Raw genomic sequence first — 16,001 nt, forward strand, 5'->3', positions numbered from 1 at the left:
CGAAACTATCTGGCTGCAAAGTGAGCTTCTGAACTACGCAGTCATAATTGCTACTATGTAAGTCCTAAGCTTTGAGTCTTTTTGTAAGAAATATCATTAAATCGGTAACGTGACTCATTCTGTAATTTAGGGCGCCGAATTTAAGGGAAAAATAAAACAAACATGGACATAATTGTTTTCTGACTTACTCTCGTTCGTAATATAGGGCCAGCCATGTTTCTGGTAATTTAAAACGACAAAACAAAACAAAACAAAAAAACGAAAAATAAAATGGCGCAAAAAACAAACAAAAAAACCCCCAAAACACAATCAGTACAGTTGATAACGTGATAAAGCCAGCCGAGAATTCTTATTCAATTTCAAATTTCCGGTTGTGTCCTGTTTACCTAATTTATGCAATTATTTTATGTAATTAATTTATGTAATTAATCTTTGTGATTAATTTATGTAATGTCCATGAGCGTCACAATATCCCAATGTTCCCTTCACCTAAAATGTAGGACTTTAATGAAGAGTGGAAAGAACTGGTATTAATCGATATATGTAACATAAAGTATAAATTAAGATGTCAGATTGTTAGATTAGATTTCCATATGGGGGTATAATCACACAATGTTTATTTAGGTGGTTTTGCAATTCCAGAGAACCGAGCTAACTTTACAAGCTTTCGAAATTTATTGATTATTAGCTTTCAGCAGCGGAAACAGCATCTGTAACGTGTATGAGTTAGCACATCTAACTTAACTTAGATGTGTTGCTTTGAATGCCGGAGGTTGTGGTAATCCTTCTGAGAAATCATCTCGTATTGACGTTAAGTGCTATAAAAAGAACAGATTACTTCGTCAGACGTAAAATTTCGTCATCATCAGACGATGTGACTGTTGTATCACGTGATTTAAGTGTAGACTGTGCTTGCTCAGCAACAGACGCTCTACCACCGAATCTCAGATCGAAACTCCGTCAAACTGATGTAGTCAGTGGTGTCGTAAAAAGCTGGCGGGTTGTGTATAAATTAGGAATGAGAAAAACGAAAGAAGAAGCATTAAGCTAAATGAATTCAGAGTTGCATTCCTTCGGCCCTGTTATCATATATATACACATAAATGTATGTATACTATAATACACACATACGTGTGTGTATATATTTGTGTGTATATATATGTATATATATATATATATATATATATATATATATATATATATATATATATATATATATATATATATATATATATATATATGTATATAAATACATACATACACACACACACATATAGACATAGATAAATACATATGTATATATATATGTATCTATAATATCTGTATCTATGTCTGTAACTATATCTATATCCATATCTGCATCTATCTATCTATCTATCTATCTATCTATCTATCTATCTATCTATCTATCTATCTATCTATCTATCTCTCTATCTATCTGTGTGTCTGTGTGTCTGTCTGTCTGTCGTGTTAGTGCTTGTGTATGTACAATGATTAAGAGTTTACATTTAACTCAATAAACATTAATCATTCTTATTTATATTGTACTCTTATTACAGTTCTTTCTTCCTGCAGTTATTCGTAACAATTACAACTACTCTAATATCATATTGGAGACTCGCATAAGTAATTATAATAATATAACATGCTTGATAGGATCTACTGAAACACATGCTGTTCATAATGGTATATTTATTATATGAACAATGAGTAGAAATACAATGGTTTCTCTCGGATTAAGGTTTTTAGACAGCTCTTAATATAAGATACGATGAGTGGTTTGCATAATGATAAAATTTGAGCGATAAACCTAATTCTTTGAGAAGATGCATCTGAAGTGCCTTAGCTGACCATTCATAGAAAATGGCGGCTTTATTGAATGGACAGAAAGTGGATTTTGAGTGTTTCAAAGCTGATTTTATTAAACACAATGGTTGAGTAGATATAATGGTGACATTTATGCTGTGACTTTATATTCGTTTGTTGTTAGTGTAGAAAGCTCCAAGTCAACTTCAGCTGAACAGACCTTCCATCAGATGTGTTCATGTCATGATAACTTCCTCGTTTTGTCAGGATAGGACTGCATTCCTCATAATGGTTTTCCCCTTTTCAAACGATAGAGAGTAATCTGAGGGAGATTTGACTGCCATTTCTAATCGGTCTCACCACCAGGTATAGACCTCCTCGTCGGTTTGCATATATGAATGGTGTGCACAATTTCATTTTATTTGATTAAAGCTTTAGCATTTAAACAGGGCATAACAGGCCCAACTATTCTACCCGTTTTATGATCAAACCAGCCAGATCTGGCCTTTCATACTTAGCCTACAATGCCATTCTAAAAATGAAGAATCACATCATCGAAATCTCGAAGCTACGAGATAATGTACGATTAATTCAAAACAATGTGAATAGGCAAGTGCTTTATTCTATAGCCCTGGGTCGACCAATAACTGGTGTGGCTGAATTTGGTAGACGGAAATTGCGTTATATATATGTTATATATGTGTGCGTGTGTGCGTGTGTGCGTGTGTGCATGTGTGCGTGTGTGTATTTGTGTATCTATGTGTTTAGGTTTGCCACCCACCACCGGTTGTCAACCCGTGTTGGTTTGTTTACCTCCCCGCAATATAACGGTTCAGCGTAACAGATTGATGGAATAAGTAACAGTCTTAAAAAGAGAAATATTTACTGGGGTCGATTTGTCTGACTAAAACCTAATATGGCGGTGTCCCAGCATGGCCGCGGTCCAATAATAGGCACAAGAAAAAAAGATGGAAGATAAAGGATCAAACTAAACATGCTATTTCGCAGAATGATCTAAATGCTAAAGGTTAAGTCGTTCCCTCCAAGAATTACATTTCTTCGAGGCGTGTAGCTTTTTTCCTCATTCAATACTGAAATAATTAATTTCGAAAATTAATCTCTGTAGCCTGAATCAATCTTTCTGATCATATGGTTTCGAAAATACTATAATGGCTTAAGGACAGCCGTCTCATTCTTGATTAACAAATTATACAATGGAACTTTTTCGTTACAAACTGAGTGGAAGGTCGCGTATAATTACCTAGGGGCGTTTGAAAATACTTTTCGAAAGAATATACTTGAGGAGTGAAGCAAAAATATGGTTATGAAGGCGCGTGGCCTAGGGGTTAAGGTGTTACAACGATGATCTTGCGAACGTGGCTTCACTTCTCGGCCCGAGCAGTGAGTTTTCTTTTTGAGCAGAACGCTTCTGTCCACATTGCTCAAATAAACCGTAAATGAGTAATATGTGATGGACTGGCGTCTTCTTTTGAGATGGTGTTATTATTTAGGTCACTTATACTATGGCTTCTAGAACTCGAAACAGTACTTGCATTGCATTCATCCTACAGAGGTAATTTCCCCACGAAAATGGACATGTACTACTGATAGAATAAGTACTAGGCTTACAAAGAATAAGTCCTGGGGTCGATTTGCTTCGACTAAAGGTGGTGCTCCAGCATGGCCACAGTCAAATGACAAACAAGTAGAAGAGTAACTGGTTCTTATTTTATCGACCTCGAAAGGATGAAAGGCAAAGTCGATCTCAGAGGAGTTTGAACTCAGAATGTAAGGAGGGACAAAATGGCGCTAAGCATTTTATCTGGCGCAGTAACGATTCAGCCAATAATTATTACCAATGATTCAAACTCTTTGGAAGAAGCATGTATAATTATTGAAACTGAATTTAATAAAAATATATTAAATCTTCATTTACATTACATTTCATAAATTAATAGCCATATCAACTCAAATCTAATAAACTGTTATATGATTTAATATATTTTTTTAAATGTATGTTTAATTATCTATTTAAAGTTAAAATATATCAACTACCATTTTAATAATTCTGTGAGGAAATTAGCTGAGTGTAATCATTAAATTGTGATTTCATTTAGATAATAACATCTTAAGAAATAAGTATAGACTGCAGGATCGGCAGAACATTCATCAAAATATCTTTTGTAATATATTTACATGTCCTAATGTTCCGAGTTCAAATCATACCTGAGTCTATTTTGCCTTTCAAATTCCTGGGGCAAATAACATATTTACTACATTGCTCTCATAAATTTAAGGCCTTTTTTGTAAATGAATAAAAATACATCGCAGTTAGAGAAGACAGTACTACAAATAAGAGATAAGCACTTGTTGAAGGGAGTTGAAGGGAGTCTGAAAGAGATTTCCTGATTATAGGCGCAGGCGTGGCCAAGTGGTAAGAAGTTTTCTTCCTAACAACATGGTTCCGAGTTCAGTCCTACTAGGGCCGATCAAAGCCTTGTTTGTAGATTTGGTAGACGGAAACTGAAAGAAACTTGTCATATACATACATATATACATACAAATACACACGCACATAGACACACGCATACATATCCGTGTACACACACGCACACACACATACGTCTGTGTGTATCTTTGTGTTCGTGTTTGTGCTCCACCACTGCTAGACAACCAGTGTTGGTGTGTTTACCATTCCGTAATTCAACGGTCGACAAAAGAGACCGATAGAATAAGAAGCAGGTTTAATAAAAGAAAATAATACTAGGATCGATTCATCTGACTAAAATTTCTTTAAGGCGGTGCCCCAGCATGGCCGCAGCCTAATGACTGAAAAAAGAATAAGTATACGATAAAGAAAAGGATAAAAGAAGCATAAGAAATCTTTGATTTAAAGAAAAATTAAAAGAAAGAAATTTTACTCAACAACAACAACAACAACAACAACAACAACAATAATAATAATAATAATAATAATAATAATAATAATAATAATAATAATAATAATAATAATAATAATAAAAGAAATGAAATAGAAGCAGAGGTTGTATTTATTAGCGTAAGAAGGTAGCTTTCATTTTCACTACCGAGAAAAAATTATCAGTGTGGATTCCTGGCAGACGATTCTGTCCTTTGCCATAGAGGCGAACAACTAATCAACTAACATATTACACTCTTAATATCCTTTAGATATACGTAAAACGAGGTCTAATTAATAACCATAATGAATTATTGATCTGTTGTCTTCATCAATTCAATAAATCCCTCTTGAAAATTCTGTTTAGCTAACTGACCTAATTTACTGACAGCGTTCTTATACTGTTTTATTCCGAATTTACCATACGTGATTCTATTTACAATGACCTCTACATTTTAATTATTCCCACTTAAATATTTTCCCCGTATAACTAATCTTTATTTCTTAACAAATGATTTAATTTGAACTCTTATTGATCTAATTATATCGAACCACATTTCTTGTGGCGATCTCATAGCTTTATTTTGTTCTATATCTCTGTTCAAATCTTATTTGCATCTCAATTTTCCTTTATTTTATGTCTTCCTCCTATTAATCCCATTTCCAAGAATATAGAGGTAGACCATCGCTTCTTTGAAAATGCCCACCTCTTTGCTTATCTCTCCACTAGCACACACACACACACACACACACACACACACACACACACACACACACACACACACACACACACACACACATAAAGTCTACCAATTAGTTCCCCTGGCGGTTCGCAGTAGATCTAACGAATGGAACTAAGGCGACACTTTGTCTTCATAGTCCCTTCGCCAGAATCTTTCTCTGATAATGAGACAACTTCATTCAATTTATTACTTTGACATTATAAACACCCTCACCTCATTATAGTTACTTGTCTAATTCGTCTATGTATGTTAGTATTGCATTTACGTTCAGTCGAATTGAGAAAGTTGGTGGAAGATTTCAGTTAATATATAATTTTGTATAAACTAATTTATTTGTGTACTCTAATATGTTGCCTAATATAACATCTCCACTAATTATCGAAACGGTCGTAACTGAATAATAAATTTAATACCGCCATCTCTATTCCTTTGTTTGCATTTGTCTGCAATGGGTTACTTAAGGAAGGTGGTATAACTAGTAAAGAGAAGGAATGGCTGTGTTTTGGTTATATATACAAAGATACATACAGAAGCTCCATTAAAATATGCATTGTTAATGACAACAGTTTTTCATATTTTTTATTGGGCAAAACGTTACGAAACGCAATTTGGCTTTACTTTTTCTATTAAAAAAATCTTCACTTCAAATTCATTACTTCAACTGGCATCTTGAAAGTCGTCAAACTCTAAGAGTAACTATAATAGTTACGATATAAATCAATTATAAGAAGTAATTATTGAATACATTTCGAAAGCCACTTGACTTGCTTGGAAACACACGTCTGTTATTACTCTGATGGGCCGCTTTGTTAATGCATAAAATATCCAATTAGAGGGAAACTTTTAATTCTATAAGTGTTCGTTGCTGCTGTTCTTGTTGACAATTGCAATATTAGTATCATCATCGTTATTAATGTTAATGTTGATGTTTTTTTTGTTTATAACGATGTGATTCTTGTTATAATGATTCTGTTATGTGGTGAAAAGTGTCTGTAGAGAAACGTATCACTTTATGCTTTAATGCACTTAAGAGTGAGCGAAAGACACACCAATCTATTTTCAGTAGAACGTAACATTTGATTAAGAAACGGAAAAAAGTATATTGATATCGCTGATGATGGTGTTGATGATGATGATGACGATGATGATAATAATAATAATAATAATAATAATAATAATAATAATAATAATAATAATAATAATAATAATATCAAGAAAAAGAACGATCTTTAATTGCCACATGGAAACCAATAACTTAACAACATCGAATGCATTGTTCTAAATTAAAACTAAAACGTAATACAGTTATAATACGATATAAGAAAAGAAGCGAGTTACGTCATATACAAATTAGACAAAAAATAGTGAAGAGAAATAACTGAGAGTGATTAGTGACACGTATATGAACAACATAGACAATATAGGACACACATAGGAACAACATAGACAAATACAGGCATATCAGATACCATAAAACATATAATTCTTGATTTATTAAAATTATTTCCACCTCTAGAGGATTTGTCTGAATTACCAAATGACAACTGAGACCAGCTCCACTTAACAAAGGGACATAATATCAAGTTTCAAGATGAAGAAAAAGTGCAGCCTTATTGACGCTTCAGACAATAATCCTGTTCTTTTCCTTCATGGGTTGTCATCTTCGGAAATTTCTTTGACATTCTTTCTCCTGCTCCTATAGAGTCAGTCTCTCTTAATCGGAAATGATTTTTAATAAACCAAGACTTTATACTACATGGTATGTAACATACCATGTAACAATGTAAATTCTTTACACTTATTATTATTATTATTATTATTATTATTATTATTATTATTATTATTATTATTATTATTATCATTATTAATGCTTATGGTTTCCTTTCAATTAGAATTTCCGATTTGTTTCCCTTGATCTTTGTCAAGAATTATTACTAACGCTATTGATTATTTCCATTACGAACGTAATTTTGATTGACTAATATCTTTTGGACTCCCTGCAATATGTTTGCTGGCCCCCATTTAATATAATGTAATATCCATTAGTCTCCCGCTAGCTTCATTCCATTCTGCAGAGTCCCATCAAGTGCCTGATGTGTTGCTCAGCAGGTAGTCTTTTTCAAACTTGGTTTTTAGTTCTGTAACTATTCCAGTTATTCATTAAATGTTCTAATATGATGAAGCGTCATGCTTTGTTAGCAGCTTGTTAATTGCTTGATATAATATTTTAATAATTCCAATAAACTTTTGTTGTTTGTTTTATTCTGTTTATGTAACCATTCTGTATTTGCTTTAGCAAAATCGTTCCTTCCATTTTATCAATGAGTAAGCATTCATACGATATAAAACTATTCAATCATTAATTAACCTCCACCGACTTGAAGTTTCAAATATTGTGTATGATTTTATATTCAAATTCGTTTCTTTCTCATCTTAATATGATCGTTAACCTGATTAATAATATTCTGGACTGTCTTTTAGACAATGAAGAAAAGATGTAGTGCTATAACACCGATTTACATCCTCATTGTAAGATAACGATCGTATGTTAGAGTGGAAACGAAGTCGAATAAGTTGCTGAATTCATGATGGAGATTGCTAATGCTACAAACTTTGTAAGTGTAACATACTATCGAATTCTTCGCTTGATAAAAATGCTACCTTGCAAACAACACATCCAAAACATGAAAAGAATTGAGATTTATCGATTAGTTTATTTTGGATTTTCATAGGTGATTTTCCAAAATATATGATAAAAACGAAAGCTTATCAGCTATTGAGTGTTGCCGTGTAAAAGTGGTTCGTTTGAAGTGAATCAAGTTTCTAGGATGAAAACAACACCTAAAACATTGTCTTCTAACATTGATACAACGATTGCTATTTTGGTATGGATCAATCGAGCATTTCATATCATCGATGTTATTAAATCCTGATTAGTTGTTGCAGCTTTAGTTATTCCTCTTTGCTCATCATCATACTACTAACAAATGTTGACATCTGTTAGTTGTATATTAGTTTACAACGACTATACGTCATACACTTGACTCTTATTTTAACATTTTTTTTGGTATTCGATTTTATCAACACAGGGAGTAGCAGGAGCTTGTTTCTTTTCCTCCGATGTAAGACAGCCTATGACATTTATGATATCTTTTAATAGAATATCGATTATAGACACAGCAGGTAATTATACTGATATAAACTAGATCACTTATTCCTTGTAACTGTTCGTCTTATTTCTGATGGTGTTTACATTTTAATGATGGAAATGTAATCCCCTTGTTATTTATACGGTTTATTGTGAAAACTCGACCTGTTCTTTAGTGGGGTGAAATTCTGACTTTTGAAATTCTGACTTACGAAAGGTAAGTCTACTTCGACGGAATTTGAACACTGAACGTAAAGTCGGATGAAATGCTATTAAGAATTTTGCCCAGCTTGCTAACGATTCTGCCAGCTTGTCACCTTGATAGTATGTAATTATTGGATTAAAAGACCCTTTAGATAGAAAAAGACATAGACTGCTTAGGTGACGTTTACCGAAAATGTGGGTTCGAGTCCGACGGGCATCCTTCAACTTTTTCTATCCGAAGGTTTTTTTAAACCCGATATTTATTTACTATTATTTATAGCTTCATCTACTTCGAGTTTCACTGTTAAAAATGAATTATATTTTTATATTTCTTCTGGCAGTGATTTCTTCCTCTATATGGCTTTATATATCGTTTTAACAACACTCCTACGACACTTTAATGTCGATCAGAACTATTATTGCAAATGCAAATTTATTTTGTAATGCAACTCAAAGTCATGAAAATATTTAAAGAAAAGGAAACAAATACAACTGAATTATATATTTTGATCAAAGAACACAATATCAACTTATAAAGTGTGTCGCATACGACACAGATAAATAATGGGGCAGCTGCTGATCACACGGATAATGTCTTCCATAATTATTTGGCGAAAGAGACATTTTCAGTCGCTTCAGCTGATGGTCATTAACTATTTTTTTGCTCTTAAATTAGAAAGTAAAAACCTTCAAATTGTGACGCTATGTAACAGTCACGAGTTAGGGAGATGTTATATTTTCTATCGATGTTGACAAAGACTTTCGTATGTTGATATGTAGAAGGTTTCTTCGCTAAATGTTTGAAAGATATGTATCTCCAAGAGTTCTCTGGATTTCTGGAATATTGTAGACAACTTTGCTCCTGCTTCGTAAAATGTTGCTCCCAGTTTTAAAGCCTTTTCTCCTGCTTTCTATATCATAAAGCCCGTCGATATCCTTTACAGCTGATGACAGGATCTGTCGGTTTTTAATATCAATATAATGAATTTTAATTTTCTCTCTATTCCAGTCAAGTATCTTATTGAATGCATTTTTTCAAAATGTATCATATCGTATGTACACCTCATAATTGTGTTAGTGTAATCTAATAACATCGTTGATGTGTGAATCACAATGCTTCTAAAAATATTTATGCTTTAAAAAAATTCTGAATTGATCGATCATAACAATTGCTCATCAAATATATACAGTCTATGAATAAAAATGAAACACAGAAAGAAAATATTTAGAAATTCAGGTAAACTTATATTTAATCATGGAAACTGAGCTTGTGAAATAGTTTATTTGTGTTCATTTTAAATTATATTACTCACGTTATTTGCTTTAACCTACTGTATTCTAAAAGATCATAAATCAAATAAGTTGATATTGTGTTGTTTGATCAAGATATATAATTCAGTTGTATTTGTTTCCTTTTCTTTAAATATTTTATAACTTTGAGTTGCATTACAAAATAAATTTGCATTTGTCATAATAGTTCTGATCGTTGCTGACCTACAAAGCTTAAGTAAGCTCACATTGAAGAATTACTTGCATATCTATAACATTAATACCGTTACATTCATTAACGCTGTAGACTACATTCAAAAGTAAGGCATCAAACTGACTAGCAACATATGCATTCACCAACACACTACAGGTACTGTTATCTCCTTCTACATTCTCTATCGCTACTACCACGGCTTAGGCTTTTGAATGCATATGCCGAGTCGTTACTTCTCATTGAGAGGTCACAGTTCTATTACTACGGACATGTGATCAAAATGTCACAGGAAACAATCACAGGACAGGTTTTTCAAGTTAACCGGCAGGAGACTTAGGAATAGACTAAGAACGAGATAGTTTGATAATATTCATAGAGTCAGTTGGTCACGCTTGGGAATCAAACCGGAAAGTGTAATGACAGTTGCTTCTGATAGGACCTATGGAGAAGTATCTGGGGACATGCTTGCGGCGCCGGGCACGTAATTATTGCACCGGTCCCGTTCTTATGGCCACGAGCACGTACTTACGGCCCTGGGCATGTACTTGTGACCCCAGGCGCGTCGTTACCGCCCTGGGATCGTTGTTGCGACGCCAGGCACCTTCTTGTGCTCCAAGGCAGGTTCTTGCGGTTCCAGACACGTTCAAGCAGCCCTGGACACGTTCCTGCGGTTCCAGGCACGTTATTGCGTCCCCAGTCACCTTCTTGCCGCACCGGACACGATTATGCGGCTTCGGGAACGTTTTTGAAGCGCCGAACAACTTCTTGCGACGCCGACCACGTTCTTGCAACCCTGGGCACGTTCTGGCGGTTACAGGCACGTTATTGCGTACCCAGTAACGTTCTTGCGGCTTCCGGAACGTTTTAGCGATGCCGGGCACGTGCTTGCGACCGGGGCAGTAACTACGCGCCTAGAGCCGTAAGTACGTGCCTGTGGTCACAAGAACGAGACAGGTGCAATAATTACGTGCCCGGCGCCGCAAGCATGTGCCCGCATTCGCAACAAAATACCCAGCGGCGCAAAAACGTGCTTGGAATCGCAAGAACGTGCCTAAGGCCGCAGGAAGATGCCTTGGACCGCAATAAGGTGCCTGGCGCCGCAAGGACGTGACCGGAGCAGTAAATACGTGCCTCGGGTCGTAGGTAAGTTCCTAGGACCATATGTACGTTCCTGGGTCCATGAGTACGTGCCCGCGGCCGTAACTACGTGCTGGGACGGCAAAAACGTGCCCGGGACCGTATGTACGTACTCGGGGTCCGCAAGAGCTTTCCCCGCGACGCAAGACGTGCCCTGCACCGTAAGAACGTGCCCGGTGCTGCAAGAACGTGTTCGGCGTTGCAAGAACGTACCTGGCACCGCAAGGGCGTGCCTGGGGCCGCGAGAACGTGCTCGGAGCCATAAGTACTTTCCCGGCACCGCAAGAACGTGCCTGGAAACGCAAGCATGTACTTGCGGCTCCAGGCAAGTGCTCACGGTCCCGTCACGTACTTACGATGCCAGGCACGTTCTTGCGGCCCCAGACACATTCTAGCGTGCAATGTACTTTGTTGCGGGACCAGGCACGCTTTTTGGGGCGTCACTTACGTTCTTGTTGCTCATGCGACACCGGGCACGTTTTGGTAGCGCTGGGCACTTTCTGGCGGCGCCGGGCACGCTCCACCGGCGCCAGGCGCGGTTTTGCAGCCACAGGCGCCCCCATAGGGCCTTAGACCCCTTTTGAAATACCCGAGGCGTCCCTAGCGCGTTCTTGCGTAAGCGCACCAATCCGTACACTATACACTTTTCTACTCACCTTTATTCCCTCTCATTACTTACCGGTCTATAGCTCTTTTGTTCTAATAACGGTCAACCAAACAGCAATTTCTCTTTGTTTAACACGTTCTTTCCGTTTCGGGAACGATTTTGCGTAGCCGGGCACGTGCTTGCGGTTCCAAGCACGTTCTTGCGACGCCAGGTATGTTCATACGGTCCCAAGAACGTTCTTGCAGCCCTGGGCACGTTCTTGCGGTACCAGGCACGTTATTACGTCCGCAGTCACATTCTTGCGCCGCCGGAAACGTTTTTCGGGCGCCGGGCACGTTCTTGCGGCGCCGGACATGTATTTGCGAATGCGGGCACGTGCTTGCGGTGCAGGGCACGTTCTTAAGATTGGAAATGAAACACTTCTTTTATTTCTTTTTCTTTTATTTGTTTCAGTCATTGAATTGAGCCCATGCTGGGGCAATGCTCTGAAGAGTTTAAGTAGAACAAATCAACCCCAGCACTTTTAAAGTTTGGTACTTATTCCATCGAAATCTTTTGCTGAATTGACAGGATACAGTGACGTAAACAAACCAATACCAATTAAGCGGTGTGGGGGACAAACACAGACACGAAAACACACACATACACATTAACACACACACATACATATATATATACACACACACACATATGCAACGGGCTTCCACACAGCTTCTGTCTGCCAGATTCACTCACAAGGCATTAGTCGTCTTCCCAGGGCTATAATAGAAGGCATTTGCTGATGGGGCGCGCAGTGGGACCAAACCCGAAACTGCATAGTTGCCTGAGAACGATCAAACAAAAATTCATAGATTATGCACATAGATACACACACAAACACACACACACACACACACACACACACACACACACACACACACACACACACACACACACACACACACACACACACACACACACACACACACACACTCATTTACATATACACCGACGCACAGGCACGCACACAGTGTTTTAATCCGGTGTGGGTGGAATTAGCCATAATAGTTACCGAAATATTTATTTAGTTAACCTTAGGAATTAGTATAGGCAATTAGCATTATCTTAATAGTTCATAAATACACCGAAATAAGCAGACTGTTGACTTACATTTAAATACTGAATGGCATCTATTAAATTCTTCAGTGAATAAAAATCATATCAATAGAAGTTTACGGAATACGTGTTGGCGTAAAAAAAAGACAGAGACAGAGAGAGGCGTATAATGTGGTGACGATGGTGGTGGTAATGGTGATAGTTGGAAACAATCAACAGAAAAAGAGAGATAGAAAGAAAGAGGTTAGACAGGAAAAAAACTGTACTGACTCCGCCCCCGAATGGGAAGACAAAAGTGTTGTTTATCATGAAGCTTTGCAACAAGTTTCAAGTCGACGTATTATATTATTGTTTTGATAAAAATTGCTCATTGCTTGAAAAATATTGGCCGGATAGAGCGGCTTTTAAGGTGGTATATATATATTCCAAAATGGAGGTGGACATCTTTCTCCATCTAATCGGCTTGGAAAGTTGTTAAGACACTAGGATATTTTCCTACTTTTCTTAACATGAAACCAATGGTACCTTTAATTCACAAATAAAGAAATTATATCCACCAATGCGGTATTGACCACTCATTTTCATCGTTTGACATTTGCGTATATATATATATATATATATATATATATATATATATATACATACATATGCATATATATTTGTATGCACGTGAGTGCATATGCACACACACACACACACACATATATATATGCATATATGCATATATGCATATATGTGTGTACATTTATGTACATTTATATATTTATGTTTGTGCATACGTATAGGTATATGTATATACATGTATTGCAAAATAATTTTGGTTTTATTTATTCACCATTACAAGTGTTTCATTTACTAACAGAAGTTAAAAAATTGTGCATGTAATGTAAATCATGTTATCTCGTATTAGAAATTCTTCAGGCAAAGAATCCAATACATATAATATTTTCTAATAGAATTACTTGATTCTCTGTCCGAAGAATTTCTGATAGGAATTATCTTAATGTCTTACCTACATGTACAGTTTTCTAACTCCTATTAGCAAATGAAACACATGTAATGGAGAAGAAATAATATCAAAGTTGTTTTCCAATCTTCTTTTTTGATATGTAATTACTCTGCAAAAACTAGTTTCCAATATTTTTCAACTCTTATGCATGCTTCACACGATTATGACATTTGCATACAATTTTGAAGCACTGGAAAATACAGATATGCTTCACTAGGGCACAGATTGGATTATAGCTCAATCTACGTAGTATATATAGAATATATATATATATATATATGAATATTATGCATATTTATATATATATATATATATGTATGTGTGTGTGTGTGTGTGAGAGAGAGAGAGAGAGAGAGAGAGAGAGAGTAAGCACAAATACAATTATATGTACATGTTTAGATCAATACAAATACTACTACAACTGACGAAAGTTATATGACTCCAGCAAGAAGTAATATTTGCAAATATATACGAAAAGGGGGAGAAAAAAGAAAACTGTGAGCTAGTATTAACAAGCGTCACTTCGAAACACTTAACGCTCAAAACCCAGTACACTAACACATTAATACTAATATATTGATGCGGACACATCTATCTACAATAAAAAAAAAGTGATTATAAAAGTAATTAAGTCATTATTGAACATCAAGTCCTGGAAGTCATATAAATGAATGTGTGCGAGTGTGTGTGTGTGTGTGCATGTGTGTGTATATTACTACGAGTAAATGTCCTTAATATAATAAATGTATTTAAAAGGGAATAAATTAATTATATATTTTGTACAAATTTTTCCCTTAACTGGTTTTTCCCGCTGACTACTCGATAAATTCTTATCTAGATTTTATCCTTATATTTAATTTATATATATATATATATATATATATATATATATATATATAACTTTTATAAGTAATATTCTAAAAGAATATATAACTGAACTTATATTGAGTGCTCAATTATTTTGAGCAAATAAATGTGTATATATGTGTTTTTATATTATTAATAAATTCATAAACTTATCAATAATATACTCAGGAAATCAATATTTAATATTTCGAAAGATATATATCCAATATGACATGGTAATATAATAAATTTAAAATTTAAAATATAAATATACGAAATATAAATATAAATATGTATAAAAATATGAATGTAGATAAATATACGTGTGAATATAAATGCGTATAAAAATTTATGCGTAATTAAGCATGAATATAGTAAAGTCTAAAATATAAAATATAAAAAAAACCTAAAATTTAAAGTGTTAAACATCTGACGATCGTTTCGCGGATATTACTATAGTCACAAAGTGATCAAAAGATCAGCTTACTATCAGTAATTTCGCTCTTCGGAGATGAATTAAGAACCAATGGTATATATATAATATTAATTAAAACATTAGAAATATTAAAAAATTAAAAATAATAATAAAGTGTATACTGTCCTTCCTATATATTATTTACATTCTACGTATATTTATCTACATTCATATTTTTATACATATTTATATTTCGTATATTTATATTTTAAATTTAAAATTTTAAATTTATTATATTACCATGTCATATTGGATATATATCTTTCGAAATATTAAATATTGATTTCCTGAGTATATTATTGATAAGTTTATGAATTTATTAATAATGTAAAAGCTCACACACACACACACACACACACACACACACACACACACACACACACACACACACACACACACACACACACACACACACACACACACACACACATATATGTATATACATATATATATATTTATTTATATGTGTGTATGTATGTATGTAAGTATATATATATATGTATACACACACATGCACACACATATATACAT

Source organism: Octopus bimaculoides, chromosome 8 (assembly GCF_046866305.1).
Source record: "Octopus bimaculoides isolate indiv1 chromosome 8, ASM4686630v1, whole genome shotgun sequence".
In the NCBI taxonomy this organism is placed as follows: domain Eukaryota; kingdom Metazoa; phylum Mollusca; class Cephalopoda; order Octopoda; family Octopodidae; genus Octopus; species Octopus bimaculoides.